This window comes from Urocampus carinirostris, unplaced genomic scaffold, assembly GCF_059441175.1.
Source record: "Urocampus carinirostris isolate Australia breed hairy pipefish unplaced genomic scaffold, RoL_Ucar_1.0 HiC_scaffold_22, whole genome shotgun sequence".
Lineage (NCBI taxonomy): Eukaryota > Metazoa > Chordata > Actinopteri > Syngnathiformes > Syngnathidae > Urocampus > Urocampus carinirostris.
The window spans coordinates 209,944-228,534 of NW_028283129.1; the positions used below are offsets into that span (position 1 = coordinate 209,944).

Genomic DNA, 18,591 nt, shown 5'->3' on the forward strand with positions numbered 1-18,591 from the left:
CCCCTTGACGTCACGAGCACAAATGACGTGTGGCGTTTGACTGTCACACGCGTAACACGCTAATTTCACGTAATAACACCGCGATACAGGCGCAGAACATGCTATTACCATGCTCCACCCACGATTACCCGCTGAAATTTCCCGTCCTACCCATGTGTAAGCACGCCCTGGCCGCGGCCAGAGCACGTCGTTCCGCGTCATTTCTGCGTCATTACCTCGTGTTGACCACGTGTGCGGCACGCGGTTTAACACGTGCTCAAACTTTTGAGCAGCTCAAAAGTTTTGAACGCGGCCAACCACGTGAAAATTTCCGACCGCGAGTAAAGCACTGCTCTATCTCATCTATATGGCGGTCTCAAAACGTCCAACAGTGCTCAACAGCATCTGCTTCACGGTCAGAAATTTATGGCCGTGGTTCAGCCTCAGTACGCTCGTGAAAGTCTGTGTGCCCGCGCTCTGAAGACTTGAGCAGTGCCTAATAATTTCGTGCTGACACCCGCGCGCGAATTTCCGACTGCGTGTTAAGCACCGCTGTATCTCGTCTGAATGGCGATCTTAATGCGTCCAATGGCGTCCGCCTCAAAGGCAGAAATTTCTGGCTGTGATTCAGCCGCAAATGTCTGTGTGACCGGCCCCTTAAGCAAAGACTTGTTTTTTGGTCACTAAGAAAACTGACAATAGAGGGGAAGGTCCTAATCATCAAAGCGATCATCGTCCCACTGCTTTTGTCAATCAGTTTAGTTTTTATGCCCAAAAGAAACGTGCTGTTACAACTGGACCGAGCCGTCTTTCACTTTGTCTGGGGCTCAAAGTGGGAAAGGATAAAAAGAGATACAATGAAAAAGAAAAAGGAAAAAGGGGGGAAAGGAGAGCCTGACCTCCAGCTTTTCCTGGGAAGCAAATATGTCTCTCTCCACTTCCAAAACGCTGTGGGCCCACCCAACAACCCGAAAAGTCAAGCGATGACCCGGTTTTGGATGGGCTCATATTTGCGGAAGCTAAAGCTTGAACCAAACAATCGTTTGATTCCAGTTTCATTTAACTTGCCACCAACACATCTCTTTATTCGGGATTTTTTAAAGAAATTAGATTTGGAAACACAAGAATGTCACTCTTAACAAAACCACAGGGCCCTTATTGCTATTGTGCAAGAGCGTGCAACAGTAAGTCCTGTGCGGGGGCTTGCGTTTGGCGAACCTACAACGGTTTGGAGCAACGTGAATCATCCTGCCCTCCCAAACAGACTACGAGACTTGTCATGGATGGTGGCTCATGAGGTTCTCCCAGTCAGAGCCGTAATGCACCACCGAGGAATGTCAGCGACTTCGATGTGCCCTCGACCTGGCTGTGGCGCCCAGGAGTCGGTGAGGCACCTTTTTTGTGAGTGCAATGCTGCTGAGGACTTGTGGACAATGGCCGACCAACTAGGAAAGTTCCCGGACTTGCCAGCAGGGGAGGTCCCTGATGCACAGTACGTGCTTTACGGGGTGAGTCGGTCGAGGAGGTCTCGGAACGACTTTGCCAGGGACTGGCTCACTCTCGCCGCCATCAAGGACGCCATCTGGACCTCCAGAAACCTGCTAGTATGGAAGTGCAGGCAGATCCCCCCGTGGCTGTGCTCCAAATGGCTGCAGATAGGACGCAGCCATGAAGAAGAATCGTCTGCACCCACCCGGAAGGGGGAACCGGAGCTACACTGTGGGGGTCCCGGCAGCAACGGCCTGGGTTGTGGAAAGTAGAAGTAAGAAGGGAGAGGACCCACACAGAGGACTGGAAGGATGCTGCTTGGGAGGGTGAAATGGCAGATCTTTGTCCTTGCACAATAGTATTGCCCTTTACACGTTGGTTAACTACTGTTAAAAGATAATAACTCTGAAATTGTTTAATTGATGTTGAAAATGTCAGGGAAAAATGTTAAAACGTCATATCGTCATGTCATATTGTCAGATATAACAAAATTGTGAATATGCTTGATGGCTGTTGAGATTGTCGTGTTTGTTTTGCTGCTGTTGGTGTCGGTGGATTTGTTCAGACCAAAAACAATCGACTTTGGCCTGGACGGATCTATTGACACTAACAAAGATGTTATATAATGAAATTGGGAATATGCTTGGTTGCTATTAAGATTTTCGAGAAGGGTTGTTCAAACCTCACATTGTGTTTGCTGTTAAACGTCATATTGAAATAGAATATTGTGAATGTGCTTAATTGCTGTTGAGATTGTCATGATTGTTTTCTGTTATTAGTGTCAATAAATTTGTTCAAACCAAAAAAAACAAAAAAATGCAGGATATGAGCATCAGGATGTTCTGCTATAGGTGTGGAAGGATGCTGCTTGGGAGGGTGGGATGGCAGAGCTATGTCCTTGCACAATAGTATTGCCCTTTACACGTTGGTTAACTACTGTTAAAAGATAATAACTCTGAAATTGTTCAATTGATGTTGAAAATATCAGGGAAAAATGTTAAAACGTCATATCGTCACGTCATATTGTCAGATATAACAAAATTGTGAATATGCTTGATGGCTGTTGAGATTGTCGTGTTTGCTTTGCTGCTGTTGGTGTCGGTGGATTTGTTCAGACCAAAAACAATCGACTTTGGCCTGGACGGATCTATTGACACTAACAAAGATGTTATATAATGAAATTGTGAATATGCTTGGTTGCTATTAAGATTTTCGAGAAGGGTTGTTCAAACCTCACATTGTGTTTGCTGTTAAACGTCATATTGAAATAGAATATTGTGAATGTGCTTAATTGCTGTTGAGATTGTCATGATTGTTTTCACTTATTAGTGTCAATAAATTTGTTCAAACCAAAAAAACAAAAAAATGCAGGATATGAGCATCAGGATGTTCTGCTATAGGTGTCGGCATGGCTGTTGTTTTTGGGCTGTGTACTTCATGTTCAGTTACAATTACTAAATTTACAAAATGGCCCTTGCTTATGATTTGATTTTTGTATCCCGGAGATGGAATAAGAGCTTGCTCTGTCCACTCCACGCATCTGCCCGGTATTACAGTACTTCCGGAAGCGGTGCATTCGCAATGATCGCAGCAAGGTTTTGGGGCTAGGACCTTAGCTCGGCCTTTTGGCTGAGAGTAAGTGTCCCGGCGCCTTGGTTTTGTAGCGTATTATGAACTGACCGATAACGGATAATGGCTAATGAATAACGAAGATAGAACAATAACCCTTAACCCTCAATCCATCCAATTTTGTCACTCCGAACATACTCCTCAAACACTTCATCTCAAAAACATTTACCGTATTTTCCGCACTATAAGGCGCACATAAAATCCGATTTTTACTATATGACTATGCGCCTTATAATCCGGTGCGCCTTATATATGGATCAATATAAAAATTACTTTTGAGAACTGTTATGATCTACCATAAAGCTTATTATGCTGAAATAAGCTTTATGGTAGAGTGCATAACAGTTTCAATACGAGCGATTTGAGTAGAAAAAGGCAAAATAAACATGTTACCTGCTCAAAAGTAATTTATATACGGTGTGCATTACCGTTCGATTACATTCACAACAAATACAAAGCAGAAATGGTTTAAATTTTATTACATTCCCAACAAATGCAAGACGAAGTGGTTTTGGTTCTATGTTTGCCATCACGATCCCGAAAAGTGATATAAAAGTGAGATAAAACGAGGTAAAAGTGGTGATAGTAGCTAGGGGATGCAAAACTCGGCAGGGATGCATTTCTCGGCATAACAAGATCGCGCTCTCTCCATCAGCGTGGACAGATGACTGGGGCTTTGTGCAAAAAGTGACCGTGCTCCTTGTGCATTATGCCCCGAGAGCGCATCAAGTGTTAAACGTCATTACGAGACGAAAATTGAACATTGAATTCAAGGCCGAGACATTAAAACGCGCTGTGTCCAGGTAGTAAACAAACACAGACACTAAAAACCTTTGTCACTGCTAAAAACACCACGACTGAAGCTATCTAACAAATTGCTCACTGAATAGCAAAGCACGGAAAACCATTTACTGATGGCGAATATTTTAAAGAAGCTTTTGTGTGTGTGTGTGTGTGTGTGTGCGCGCGCGCGCGCGGGCGTGTGTGTGTGTGTGCGCGCGCGCGGGTGTGTGCGTGTGTGCGCGCGCGTGCCTTCTTTATTGCTGCTGTTATTTCAAGTTTTGATATTTTCTGCAACAAGATATCATTGATGAATGGTATAGTAGCTGACCATATTATTTGTTTTTTGATTGTAGTTTATAGTTGATGACGAATAGTTGATCCTGGTTAATTCTTGTGGTAAAAAGTTGAAGTCAGAATGGCTACAGGCCTTTCCACATGTTGTTCACATTCATATTTTAGTTAATTGATGAACAAGAACAGTGGAAGATAAATAGGTCAGGTATACCAGTGTGCTGCTGGAATTTTATCTTTCCAAAAATGTATTCAGTATTTTTGCACTCTTCAGATGAGGAGCTGTAATAGTCATCCATATCAGTAGGTGACAGTAGATTTTTATATACTTTTTATGTACTAATTATCTGCTCTTGAGGTAGCACAGTACATTTAATAACGTAATTTGTTTAACAAAGTGGTTTAAGATTTTACTGTAAAAAATAAAAACATAAAGCGCATCATTATTTTTTATATTAAGTCTTATTTTCTTCTTTTTATATACTAATTATCTGCTTATGAGGTAGTACAGTGAAATATTTGACATAACTTAATTTTCAAACATTTTTGACGGATGGTGTGACACGGAACTTTTTTATAGATAAAAGTTACCTTGGTTCAAAAAGGGTTGTTGTGCAAGTCATTAATCTTGGTGTGGCACACTGAATTACAAGGAAATTTAAAAAGTGGCACGCCGCACAGAAAAGGTTGCTGACCCCTGATCTATACTCATACTGTTGTTACTCATCACCTTCCTCAGAGCACCCAAAACCTTGCTTCCTTGGTTCACTCTGTGCAATACCTCGCACTCCATTCCAACTGCAGCCACATAACAACCCAAGTACCTGAAGCTTTCAACTTCTTCCAGCACCTGTCCATTCAACCTTGTTTCCAACGCCTTGCCCCATTCCATCACGTGAACACTTCATCACCTTACTCTTCCCATCATTCACACATGACTTACGCCTATCACACATCCTTCCAAACTCCATTACCAACTTTCTCAATTTTTCCTCACAATAAGCCACAAGCGTCATCTGCAAACAACAAGTGACTTACCTGCCACACCGTTCCACTGTTATCCATCATCTCTACACCTCTGCCAAATACCCTTGCATTCACTCTTCTCACCACTCCATCCATGTACACATTAAACAGCCATGGTGAAATCACACACCCCTGTCTCACACCAGTCAACGCAGGGAACCAGTCACTTGTCTCACTCCCTACTCCTCCTCATGCTCTGCTGTTCACATAAAAACTATTCAATGCATCCAACAACTTTCCACCCACTCCATACATTACCATTACCTGCCACAATGCCTCTCTATCGACTCTGTCATACGCCTTTTCCAAGTCCAGGAAAGCTAAACAAACATCCTCACCTTTTGCAAAATATTTCTCAAACACCTGTCTTACTACAAAAACTGGATCCACACATCTGCTTCCTTTCCTGAAACCACTCTACTCCTCCATCACCACCTCATCTGTTTTTCCTCCTACTCTCTTAATAAAGACTCTTCCATACAGCTTACAGAAAACAAACTAAAATAACTGGAATTGCTACAATCATACTTATCACATTTACCCTGATACAATGGCACCACATATGCACTACACCAATCAACAGGAACCACAACACTTAAAAAGCATACATTCAACAAGAGTACTAACCAGTCAATCATGCCACCTTTTTTCAAGCATTCAGCAGTACAACGATCCAACCCAGGCGCCTTCCCCTCTTTCATTTCTTTTACTGCCTCTTGCACCTCCCATATTTCCACAGGCTTCACATTTAAATCACCCAACATGGACATTCTTCCCATACCACCGAACGCCTCGACTTTCACTTCCCTTCCATCCTCTACATTCAACAACTCCTCAAACAGACGGCATCAAGCTGGCATTTTTATGAGGCCATGCATGCAGTTCTCCGTGGTAGGCCATCCGTTGATCCACAAGTATTGGTGGCGTCATTCACCCCACCTGAACCGACAGAATCACCAATAGTAAGTTGAGAGGAGCAGGAACTCAACCCACCAATAATGTTTTCTTTATGTATAGCACCCTATACACAGTTGTTTTTGTACAGGAAGTTTTTAAATCAAGACTTAAGACATACTTCTATTCCAAAGTATATGATTGATGCCCACCTCATATTTTGTATTGTCCTGTCCTTTTCCGACTGCCTGCCTGGTGGTGATACGAAGAAGGACGATCTGAGATGAGTTAGCGGACCAGAAGCATGTTAACGCCTGCACTTACCAGCTGGCAGAGATGGGAAGCTGCGTCGTGGCCGTCATAAACTTTTTTGAATGGTTTACAGGCTGGGAGCGTCGTTGCTGTCATGCACCTTCGGGACAAATTTTCAACGTGTTACCTAGTGTTTACTATGTTTGTGTACTGTAATGCTAAATGTAATTCACCCTGGTCATCCTGAAAGGGGGATTACTACTTGTGAGGTCCCTTCTCAAGGTTTCTCTTTTTCCTCACGCTGAGGTTTTGAGTTGTTCCTTGCCCGCATGTTGGTTTAAGATCAGGTAATTGTGTAATTGTAATCCTGTGCAGTCCTTTGAGACATTTTTGTGATTAAGGGCGATATAAATAAATGTGACTTGACTTGACTTGACCTGGCAATAAACCAGCATTAAGTAATTCTTGTTTTTTCCACCCAACCTAAAGGCCATTGTAGAATGTCCTGTGGAAGTCATTTCAAGTCAAGTCATTTTTATTTGTATAGCCCTTAATCACAATTAGTCTCTAAGGGCTTCACAAGTTATTACATATAAGATCAGGTTACTCGTATGCTAGTGAGTTTTAAGCCTAGATTTAAACATTTCCACCGAGGTTGCAGATCGGATCTCAGGGGGAAGAGCATTCCACAACACCGGTGCCCGGATGGAGAACACTCTCGAACCAGCGGAACACTTCTTGGCTCTTGGGATCACCAGGAGACCGGCGCTCTCGGAACGAAGGCTTCGGACCGGGACATAGGGGTAGATCAGATCTGAAAGATATGAGGGGGAAAGTCCATGTATGATTTTGTATAGTAGTAGGAGAACCTTAAAATCGCATCTTAGGCTAACAGGGAGCCAATGCAGGTTAGAGAAAATTGGGGTGATGTGATCGTACTTTTTTGTCCTTGTTAAAAGCCTCGCTGCAGCATTTTGTACCAGCTGAAGACTCTTGAGTCTGGTCATCGGAAGACCGGAAAGTAGTGCTTTACAGTAGTCGAGACGGGAGGTAACAAACGCATGAATTATGATTTCCGCATCCGACTGAGAAAGTATAGGACGAATTTTAGCAATGTTACGGAGATGGAAGAAAGCGGTTCTAGTAATTTTCTTCACATGTGTTTGAAAGGACAGATCAGGGTCGAAAATGACACCTAAATTTTTAAGTGAGTCACTCTGTGTGATGTGGCAATTGTCCAAGTTCACTGCGGTTTTAGAGAATAAGTCACGGGACTTAGAAGGACCAATAACTAACATTTCAGTCTTTTCAGGGTTAAGACGCAGGAAATTGAGTGACATCCACTCTTTTATCTCAGTGAGGCAGGCCTCCAAAGTTCCACAGTTTAGTGTGGCAGATTCCTCCATCGGGAGATAGAGTTGAGTGTCATCTGCGTAGCAATGGAAACTGATATTATACTTACGAATACTATCACCTAGTGGAAGCATATAAATGCTGAAGAGAAGGGGGCCAAGCACTGAACCCTGCGGAACACCACAAGTAACACTAAATAGCTCAGATGTCAATTCGCCATATTTAACGCAGTGTGTCCTATCTGAGAGGTAGGATCTGAACCATAATAGGACGCTTCCTGAGAGACCAATCCATTTTTCCAACCGTTCTAGCAAGATAATATGGTCCACTGTGTCAAATGCAGCACTAAGGTCCAGCAGCAGCAAAAGTGATGATGCGCCCGAGTCCATTGCCCGTAGGAGATCATTGGTTACCTTAATCAGAGCTGTCTCAGTAGAGTGGTTAGCCCTGAATCCTGATTGCATTGATTCAAAGAGATTGTTCTCGGGCATGAAATCATTCAGCTGCTGTGCCACTACTTTTTCAAGTATTTTAGAAAGAAACGGTAGGTTTGACACAGGTCTATAATTACATAAGTTTTCTGGATCTAGGTTGGGTCGTTTCAGTGTGGGTTTAATGACAGCGGACTTAAAAGCAGCTGGAACTACACCTGAGGCGAGTGATATGTTTAAAATATTTAGAACTGAAGGTGCAAGAACGCCAAAGAGACCTTTGATAAGTGAACCTGGAAGTGGGTCGAACTGGCAAGTCGTCGGTTTGGCCGTATTCACCATCTGTTTAAGATTTTCGAGTGACAGTTCACTAAAACGGGACAAAATACCTAGACAGCCACCATGTCGTGCATCTAGAGATTTGAGTGCTTTAGTATGTGTTGAATTAATACTGTCTTTAGCAATTTCTTCCTGTATGCTTTGGATCTTCTTAGTAAAGAAGACCATTATGTCGTGGGCAGAATGGGTGGAGCTATCTGGGATAGTCTGTTGCCTTGTTAGCGATGCTACAGTGTCGAAAAGGACCTTGGGATTGTTCTTTTGTGACGCAATCACTTTCGAAAGGTAGGCTGATTTTGCAGAGGCCAGGGCCGCTTTATACTTCAACAAACTATCACACCAGATTTGATGGAAAACTTCAAGCTTGGTAGCGCGCCATTTTCTTTCAGATTTCCTGCATTCTCGTTTAAGGGATCTAGTTTCATCATTAAACCAAGGTGTGCGTCTTTTAGGTCGTGATTTATGCCGGAAGAGCTGGCCACCATCACAGCGACCACACCATCCACACTACCGGGCACGTCGGCGTCATCTTCCACTCCGGCACCAGACCCCAAATCACCCAGAAAAAAAAGGAAGCACGATACACTCCTTGACTTTTTAAAAGAGGAGTCTGCCAGAGTAAAGAAAAGGCACGCAGAAACTGAGGCCAAAACTGAGCCGTTCCTGATCCTTTTTGGGAAGCTTGTGGACAAATTGCCAGAACAGTGACATCCCTGCAAGTTCTCATTTGTTTTATGAAAGGAAAATATTTTTTTTCATTAAGAACTCGATGAAGTTCCAGTCTATTTTCCAGTTATATGGAAGTATTGGTATATTTGTTACATTTTGTGACACATTATTTATTTACTCTTATGTATTTCGGACCAATGTGCGTTTGTTTGTAAATTATTATTCAACCCAGAGTGATTTGTAGTTGTTTTCTGTTCAACAATCACACAGTTCACGCACAGTATGTCACATCATTATAAAATAAACCACCAAGGTGTTACTCAATATATAGACATTTAATGAATAGTAGTTGTACTTAGAGAAACAATATACCAAATACACATGACGCACAGGTCTAGTATGAATATTAACTTGTGTAGAACTCAGGACAAATAGTGACTGCTGCAGTAATAACTAATAGTTAAAACATAATGCAGAAAAGCAAATGTGGGTCTGACTTCCAGAGCCTGAAACATGGCTTTTGGGCAATTTATTCCATATTAACTGTGGAAAGTTCTGTGTTTTGTGGCCCTGGGAACACTGAAGACCCGTGACACCATACGGTAGGACAGACCGTGGGCCAGCCAGTACACGTAGATCAGGACCTCCAGCCATGGTCCTGTTCTCTCTTCAGCAGCTCCTGCAGGCCTTCTTGCTCAGCCTGAAGTCCTGGATGAGTTCTGACTCCACAACGACGCATCAAACCATAAGCACAGGATAAAAACATTCCTGTCCAACCTGTCCACGCTTATGGGGCAGCCACTCTGAAACACAATAGATAAGATAAACAATTTGGACATAAATGTGGGCATAGAAAAGAAAGAGACAGCTTTTACTGTGACGTATGCGTCATGAAAACAATGTAGAAATTATCTTTTTTTTTTAATATCTAATGACAATTCTTTTGAATTAAATTACTTATAAACAAAGGTGTTTGGGTGCTAAATAGAAGGTTTGGTAATGATATTATTTCAGCTTAAGGGTCAGGTGGACTGTTTTTGTGTTACTTTTCATTGTGTCACACATTAAAGACCCCTACTATATGTCATAAAATGGCATTAAGATACTAATAAGTAGGTTGTCATTTATGTCTACACAAACATAGGGTATTATGTGAACGTGGGTTGTACGTTAACCCTAACTGTATTTGACCAACCGCGTCATTTTTTTAATGAGAGGACTTACCTTGTAAAGATGAATCAGCGCAACATAGCGCGAAAGCCGTCTCCTCAGTTTATTGGAGAGACGGCAAAGGTGATAAGCTTCCAGGCGATCGGTAATAACACAGCTGTGGCGGGCATTTTCAACGTTGCAAAATTTCTGGCCGTGATTCAGCCTCGATACGCCCGTGAAAGGCTGTGTACCCGCGCTCTAAAGTATTGAGCAGCGCAAAACTTTTTCGCGCCGCCACCCGCGCGTGAATTTCCGACCGCGTGTTAAGCACTGCTGTATCTCGTCTGTATGGCGATCTCAAAGCGTCCAATAGCGTCCGCCTCACAGGCAGAAATTTCTGGCCGTGATTCAGCCGCAAACGGCTGTGTGACCGGGCCCTTAGAGATAAGGAGAGAAGCTCAGTTATCCGGGAGGGACTCGGTGCAGAGCCACTGCTCCTTCGCGTTGAGAGGAGACAGTTGAGGTGGCTCGGGCATCTAATAAGGATGCCTCCTGGACGCCTCCCTTGGGAGGTGTTCTGGGCATGTCCCACCGGCAGGAGGCCCCGGGGGCTACCCAGGACACGTTGGAGAGCCTATGTCTCTCGGCTGGCTTGGGAACGCCTCGGGGTCCCGTCGGATGAGCTGGAAGAGGTGGCTGGGGATAGGGACGTCTGGGCTTCCCTTTTGACGCTGCTGCCCCCGCGACCCGACCTCGGATAAGCGGAAGACAATGGATGGATGGATGGATGGATGGATGGATGGATGGATGGATGATATATTACTTTCCCAAGATGCCCCTCCCCCCATCCCCCTCAGAATAATCAGACTTTACTAGTACTTGGGGAGGATGGTCGTGTTTTGATGCGACAACCTGAAACATCTCAAAACTTCCCAAACTGTCTGGTGCCCAGAAGAGGAAGAAAATAAAAAAAGAGGAGGAAAAACCCAACAAGCACAGAGGTAATGTTGCAGTCAGTAAAGATGATACCACGATATTATTTTTCTGAAGTAGATTGATAGTGTTATATAAGGTTATTCACATACCATTCAGCTTAACAAACCAGTAGTTAGTTAATCAAAAAATAGCCAGCGCTATCTGTCACTTTTTACGTCGGGTGACCAGTCACTAAACCTTTCCCAGGACATCTCTTGTTTTCATGCCCTGTTCTAGCTTGCAAGCAACAATCATAAATAGTTGTGGATTATGACACACACTCTTCCAAAAAATCCTCAACAACTCCAGAAAGACAGACTGATACTAGGTAAACTCCACAACTGGCCCATTCATTTGTATGAAACGAATCTTGACTCTGCTCTGCATAGAGGGGTTTAAATTTCTTATGGTTTTCATTTATATTATTTAATTTTATTTTATTATTTAATTCATGTGTTATAAGATTGGTGTTAAATACTCCTCTTCTCTCTTCAGATACACTGCTGAGATACCTCAGTCCCACAAGTGGAGATCCCCCCGTCACCTCCACATCAGCAGCATAACCGAGCAGTGACAGCAGCATCAACCGTTCCTCCAGTTCTCTCCAATCCTGCTACCCAACCTAGTGATGCAACAACATCCACCCGTCCTCCAGTTGCCCCTACCCCAGCTACTCAAACTACTGACACACACAGCAGCATCAATTGGACCGTCATCTGCTCGAGTAGTAGTCCATCTCCGCTGACCGATAAGGTACAAACAGAGTTGGTTCACAATGGTGCATTTCAAATAAGAAACAATTTCAAGTTCCCGAAACAAAAAGTTAGACAAAGGTGTTAACATGAATACTTCAACAGACTCTTAGTCAATGAAAAAAAAGTCAGAAAAAGCTGGCTTATGTACTCTTAAAACAATGATAGCTTGCACTGCTTCTGCTGCAAACTTTATGCTAAAAGAGAGTACAAACTGAATACAGATGGACTGGAAAAATGGAAGTCACTTTCTCAAAGTCCTCAAGGGCAGCCAGGATCATAATGCTCAAATGGCAACATGAAAGGGGACTTGGAGGTAAGTGTTGCGAAAGGGCTTACAATAAATAGACAAGAGATGGCACTTGCGGAGGTTTAGAGATAAAGGTGGCGTGAAGTATTAAATCGATTGGTGGCAATAATTTAGTCTTAAGCTGAAAGAAACATGGCTTTTAGGGGTTCCACAGACACATTAAAATCCACCAGACAATGGGAATTTTCTGAAAGAGGTGAAGGTTATGGCCAAATCTGACCCAGTGATGAAGCAACATGTCAGTGGGGTGGAGCTTTCAGTAACATGCATTATTTTCGCAAAATAATCCAAAATGAACTGATAAACTCCATCAGTTCTAAAGTCCTATACCCACTAGGTGGAAGAGATAAAAATATCCAAACATTTTTCATCATTTTCGATTGCACACCTGATGTGAGTTATGAGAAAAAGCTCTCTGTCATAGTCAGAATAGTGTCACAAGAAGACATGAGGAGCATTTCTTGTGCTTTCTTGTTGCAGAGCAGTCACCAGAACATTTGTCATCTCTAATCCTCCAAAAGCTAGAGGAACTTAACATTCCATTTGAGGACTGCAGAGAACAGTCCTATGACAACAGTGCCGCATGAAGGGAAAAAATGAACTCAAGAGCTTTTTTTATCTCATGTGGTGCCCATACTTTAAATCTGGTAGTAGCTGATGTGCAAAAACTCACCAGATGCCCTTGGATACTTCTCAGCCTCCACCCATAGATGGGACCTTCAGAAACATGTGAAAATCATTGTGAAATCATGGAGGGGCGCACTCCTGGCCATATCTTGGTGGGAGGGCGCTTGTGCACTCTTATTTTAACTTAATTTGAAACTTTGTCATAAATATCCTCAACTGCATTGCTTCTTTCTCTTTTTTCAAAGTCCGAATATTTGGTCTGGTCCTGGAAAAGAAAACGCGGTGAGACATTAGAATGTCCTTTCACCTTCGCCAACCGCCTTCCTCACATCCTTCTCCAAACCACCACATACTGCCACATATGAACCTACATACTTAAAACCATTTACCTCTTGCAACTCTAGATCATTTAACAAAATATCTAATACACCTACCTCACCACCTCTCGAATACCTCATTACCTTACTCCTTGGTAAGCTTTCTTCTCTCACACTCTCTATAAACTTCACTACCAAAGCCCTCAGTCCTGCTGCAGAGTTAGCCACCAAAGCAGTGTCTTCTTCAAATAACATCTGACTTACATGCAACCCACACTCACCCACAATACTTGATATGCCTCCTCTTACATGCACCTCATGCACCACGCCAATCATATACAAATATACAGTAACGGCCAAGGTGACATGACACACCCATGCCTCAAATCCAATCTTACCGGAAAACACTCGAAAACTTTACTCCCCACTTTCACACAAGCTCTACTATCCTCATACAAACTTTGCACAGCGCGCAGCAACCTGCCACCCCATACATCTTAAACACTTGCCACAAAGCTTCCCGATCTTTCCGGTCATATGCTTTCTTTTAATCCATAAATGCATAAAACACCTCTCTTCCTTTCACTAAAAACGTTTCACTCCAAAAATCTGATCCGTAGGCCCCCTTCCACTTCTAACCCTAGACTTTTGTTTATGTTCCAAAGGAACTACTTTCTGTGTAATAATATTGTAGTTATCACCCTGCGCACGGCGTGTAGTGATACAATGTATAGGTCGATCATCAACTGCTGAATCCGTTAAAGATTGTTCAAGCGGTAAAGTCATGTAAACTTCATGCCGTTTTTCCCCATCTATATTTTTGATGAGAACACAACAATTGCTGACGAGTCTCGAACCTAACATGTGCAACAAAATTGTCTCATTTCAACTTTCCGCGGAGTTTTAGTATTTACATGCTTCAACTTCAAATTTCAATTTTTTTTGCGCCTTAACCCAGAAAAAAATGATGAGAGGTTTATAGTCTCGCTGAACGGCTAGCTTGCAAGTTTCTGTAGTCAGCAGGGATTTAGGTATGTGGATAACTGGCCTGCTTTCTGGGGCTGACCTGACCTTCTGAGGAGCGACGGCCTTCACCCTGACTTGGAAGGTGCTCTCACTCTTTTTAAAAATATAGAGTACTGTTTAAGCCTTCCATGACAGGGTACACTAGTGCAGGCCAGGTCACAGGTGATTAGTGAACCTGTAACCACGGGTGTGGAGTCTGTATTGCTGGAGCTAACTAGCGCTATGCTAGATTCATGCAATTCACATAGTTTTTGTAGTTTAGAGCGTTCAATTATCTGCACCACACACCCTTATCTGTACTCTTCTATAACATCTCCTTCTGTGCTTCTTACCTCTGATTCTGGGCGGCAGTAGCTCAGGATGTAGAGCGCTCGTCTTGGGATCAAGGGATCCCAGTTCGAATCCCGGCTCGTCTGTGTTACATGTCGAATTGTCCTTGGGTAAGATACTGAACCCCTAATACCCCCAATAAGCAGGTTAGCGCCTTACATGGCTGCAAGGCCGCTATTGGGAAATGTGGAGCACATTGTAAAGCGCTTTGGGAAGTCATTGAAAAGCGCTATATGAATGCAAATCATTTCATTTCATTCTCCCTTGTTAGGTGAGAAGGGAGAAGAAATAACATTAGTTTCTACCACTAGTCATCCTGCTCCTCCACCTGTCAACAATATCCCTATGGTATGGAATTCGGGCCGCATCTGCCGCCATGCAAGGCACAAGACAAGCAGTATAATCTTGTGGAGGTTACCACTAAGGTTACCATTAAGGTTCAAAACTCGGGAAAGGGTTCAGCTCAGTCCACAGTGCTGAAGCTTGGCCTTCTGAATATTAGATCACTAGCCTCCAAATCTTTACTTGTCAATGACCTTATTAATGAACACAATCTCAACTTTATTGGCCTTTGTGAGATCTGGTTAAAACCAAATAAGTTTGTAGTGTTAAATGAGGATTCTGCCCCTAACTTTGTGAGTTCACACTTGCCACGACCATGCAAATAAGGTGGCGGCTCTGATATCGGAAGGTAAGTTGAAATTTACTCCTGGTACCCCTACTGTTTTTAAAACGTTTGAAGCACTTGTTACGAGGTCCTTGATGTCAACACCAATTTATGTAGTTGTTGTGTATCGCCCACCTGGACCATAATCAAAATTTTTTGGATTAATTTTCGGAACTGTTAACAGACTTAGTAACTTATGCGGACAATGTTGTAATTATTGGTGATTTTAATGTACACATAAACTCCGCATCAAATTCACTTGCGATTGCTTTTAAGTCACTGATTGATGCATTTGCTTTTAATCAAATAGTTAATGTGCCCACTCATAAAGATGGGAACACTCTAGACCCGGGGTGTAGTGGACTCAAATGATACACTGTTACCGTATCCTAATGCCATCTCTGATCATTATCTTGTTAAGTGTGAGGTGCTGTTTAATGTTTACTGTGATAAGGGAAATTTAGGCTTTAGTAGTCGCAATATCCGCCCTGCAACGGCATTAGCTTTAAAAGAATTATTACCTACAGTAACTGCGGCCTTCCTTTCATACACTGGGTCTGTTGACTCACTTACAAACAACTTAAAAATTGCTTTGGTTAATGTTCTTGATTCTGTGGCGCCCCTAAGGCATACATTTCGACCTAAGAAGCATACACCTTGGTTTACCGAAGAAACCAGGTCACTCAAACAAGGTCGCAGGAAACTTGAATGAAAATGACGCACTACAAATATGGAGGTCTTCCGACTGGCCTCGTGTGACAGCTTGCTAAAATATAAAGTCGCTCTTGCCTCAGCTAAAGCATCGTTTTTCTCTAAGATTATTGTTAAACATGAAAATAATCCGAATTTTTTGTTCGACTCAATGGCGAAACTTACCAGACAACAACTTAACCCAAATAGTTCTACTTATTCTGCTAATGACTTTAGGGAATTTTTAAATAAAAAGATTAAACTCATCAGGAATGAAATCTTAAACGAACGCTCTGCAACCTCGTCCTACCTCAAAGATGCAGAGGTGTTAGGTAAGGACCGTGTCGGCAGTTGTTCAGAAACATTCTCCAGTTTCAATAATTTGTCCCTTGATAGTCTTGAACAGATGGTCAGTAGGGCCAAACAAACTACTTGCCTGCTTGATCAGTTTCCAGCTTCACTGGTGAAGGATCTGTTTGGGATCTTAAGATCATCGTTTTTAAATATTAATAATATATCGCTATCCTCGGGTATGGACCATAACATATTATTTGTTCGTCTGGAATGCATTGGTATCTCAGGAACTGTACTCTTGCGGTTTAGGTCCTACCTGTCAGACAGGATGCAATGTGTTAATTACGGCAATCTGACCTCTAAACTCTCTAATGTCCCCGTGGCGTTCCACAGGGCTCTGTACTTGCCCCCCTTCTTTTTAGTATTTATATGCTTCCGCTTGGTGACATTATCCGCAAGTATATCAGTTTCCATTGCTATGCAGATGACACTCAACTGTATATGCTACTGGAGACAACTGGACAGTTAAGTTGTAAAAATCTGGAGGCTTGCTTTACTGAGATTCAAAGATGGATGTCACTTTATTTTTTGGCGCCTTAACCCAGAAAAAACTGAAATGTTGATTATTGGTCCAACTCATTGTCGTGAGTTATTTTCAAACACTGCCCTAAACCTAGACAAATGTAATATCACCCATAGTGGCTCGGTCAAAAATATAGGTGTTATATTTGATCCTAATCTGTTGTTTCAGTCACACATTAAAAATAATACTAGAATAGCTTTCTGCCACCTCCGTAATATTGCGAAGATTCACTCGATGTTGTCCCAATCAGATGCAGAGGTTTTAATTCATGCGTTTATTACTTCTCGGCTTGATTACTGTAATGTATTGCTTTTTGGTCTCCCGATGTCTAAGCATCAAAAGTTTGCAGCTGGTTCAGGATGCGGCAGCTAGACTCTTGACTAAGACAAAAAGTTTGAGCATATTACTCCTGTATTGGCCAACTTGCACTGGCTCCCAGTCCACTTAAGATGTGACTTGAAGGTTCTCTTATTAAAATACAAATGTTTGCATGGAGTTGTACCCTCTTATCTCTCTGATTTAATTTCCCCCATGTTCCTGCACGGAGCTTCCGCTCAGAAAATGCCGGTCTTGTGACTCCGAGAGCAAGAAGTCTGCACGCTCGAGAGCGTTCTCCACCCGGGCCCCGGTGCTATGGAATGCTCTGCCTCCAGAGATAAGATCGGCAACCTCAGTGGAAGATTTTAAATCTAGACTTAAGACACACTTCTATTCAAAATTGATGCCCACCACATATTTTGTTTTGTCCTGTCTTTTTCCGACTGTCTGGTTGGAGGTGATACGAAGGGTTTCTGTTAAAATAATGCATCTATCCTTCCATCCATCATCTGCACCGCTTATCCTCAGTAGGGTTGCGGGTGTGCTGGAGCCCATCCCAGCTATCTTCGGGTAGTGGGCAAGGAACACCATGAAATGGTTGCCAGCCAGTCCGAGGGCACACACAGACAGACAACTCATTCACATCTAAGGACAATTTGGGCTCAAGTGCATGTTTTTGGAATGTGGGAGGAAGTCAGAGTGCCCGGAGGAATCCCGAACCAGGATGGGGAGAACAGGCAAACTCTGCACAGGAGGGCTGGTAGCTGGATTTGAACCCATGACCTCAGAACTGTGCCGCAGACGTCGCCGTTAAAAGTACCTTTCAGGCAATTAAAAAAAAATCATGCTGTAGAAGACTTTACTTTGGGACACCATTGTTCTTTCAGGCAGACAAGCTAGCCCCGTCCCAACCCCCACCTTTGCATCCACCTTCCTCTCCCTCTTTTTCTCTCTCCCTACTCCAGCTGGAATACATTGATGAAACACTGCTTTCACGCAAGAGTGGAACTTACACAAATTAACCTCTTGCAATGTCAGAAAATGATCAAAGTCAAACATGTGAAATGAATACTGAACTGTGTTTCTCTTTAATTACATTGATTTAATTATCTGGCAGCTACTGGGCATGAGGGTTGGCTTTATTTCCCATATGTGTAGCAAAGGTTGACTTGACAACTCCCCCCAGGGGGGCCGGACAAGTTGGTAGGAAAACTCTTTGAGGGCATCAACACAGTATGTGATTTGTATGGTGAAAAAGGTGATTCTGTTTTCCATTCCTATTTTTGTGTATTTGAACAGCAGTGCTACCTTGGCGTAGTTGTTTCCAGACAAAAATATATATAGAAGAAAATCCCCAGCAAGCGTTCCAAATTTCAGCTTGGGCAGGGTATCCCAAAACTTCTTGTAATGATGGAC

The 18,591-nt window shown here is 42.8% G+C and overlaps 1 pseudogene; it reads left to right on the forward strand.

The window, feature by feature from the left end:
- Positions 1-2,917: 2,917 nt before the first annotated feature.
- On the forward strand, positions 2,918-3,048 carry LOC148345861 (U2 spliceosomal RNA; annotated as a pseudogene).
- Positions 3,049-18,591: the final 15,543 nt, after the last annotated feature.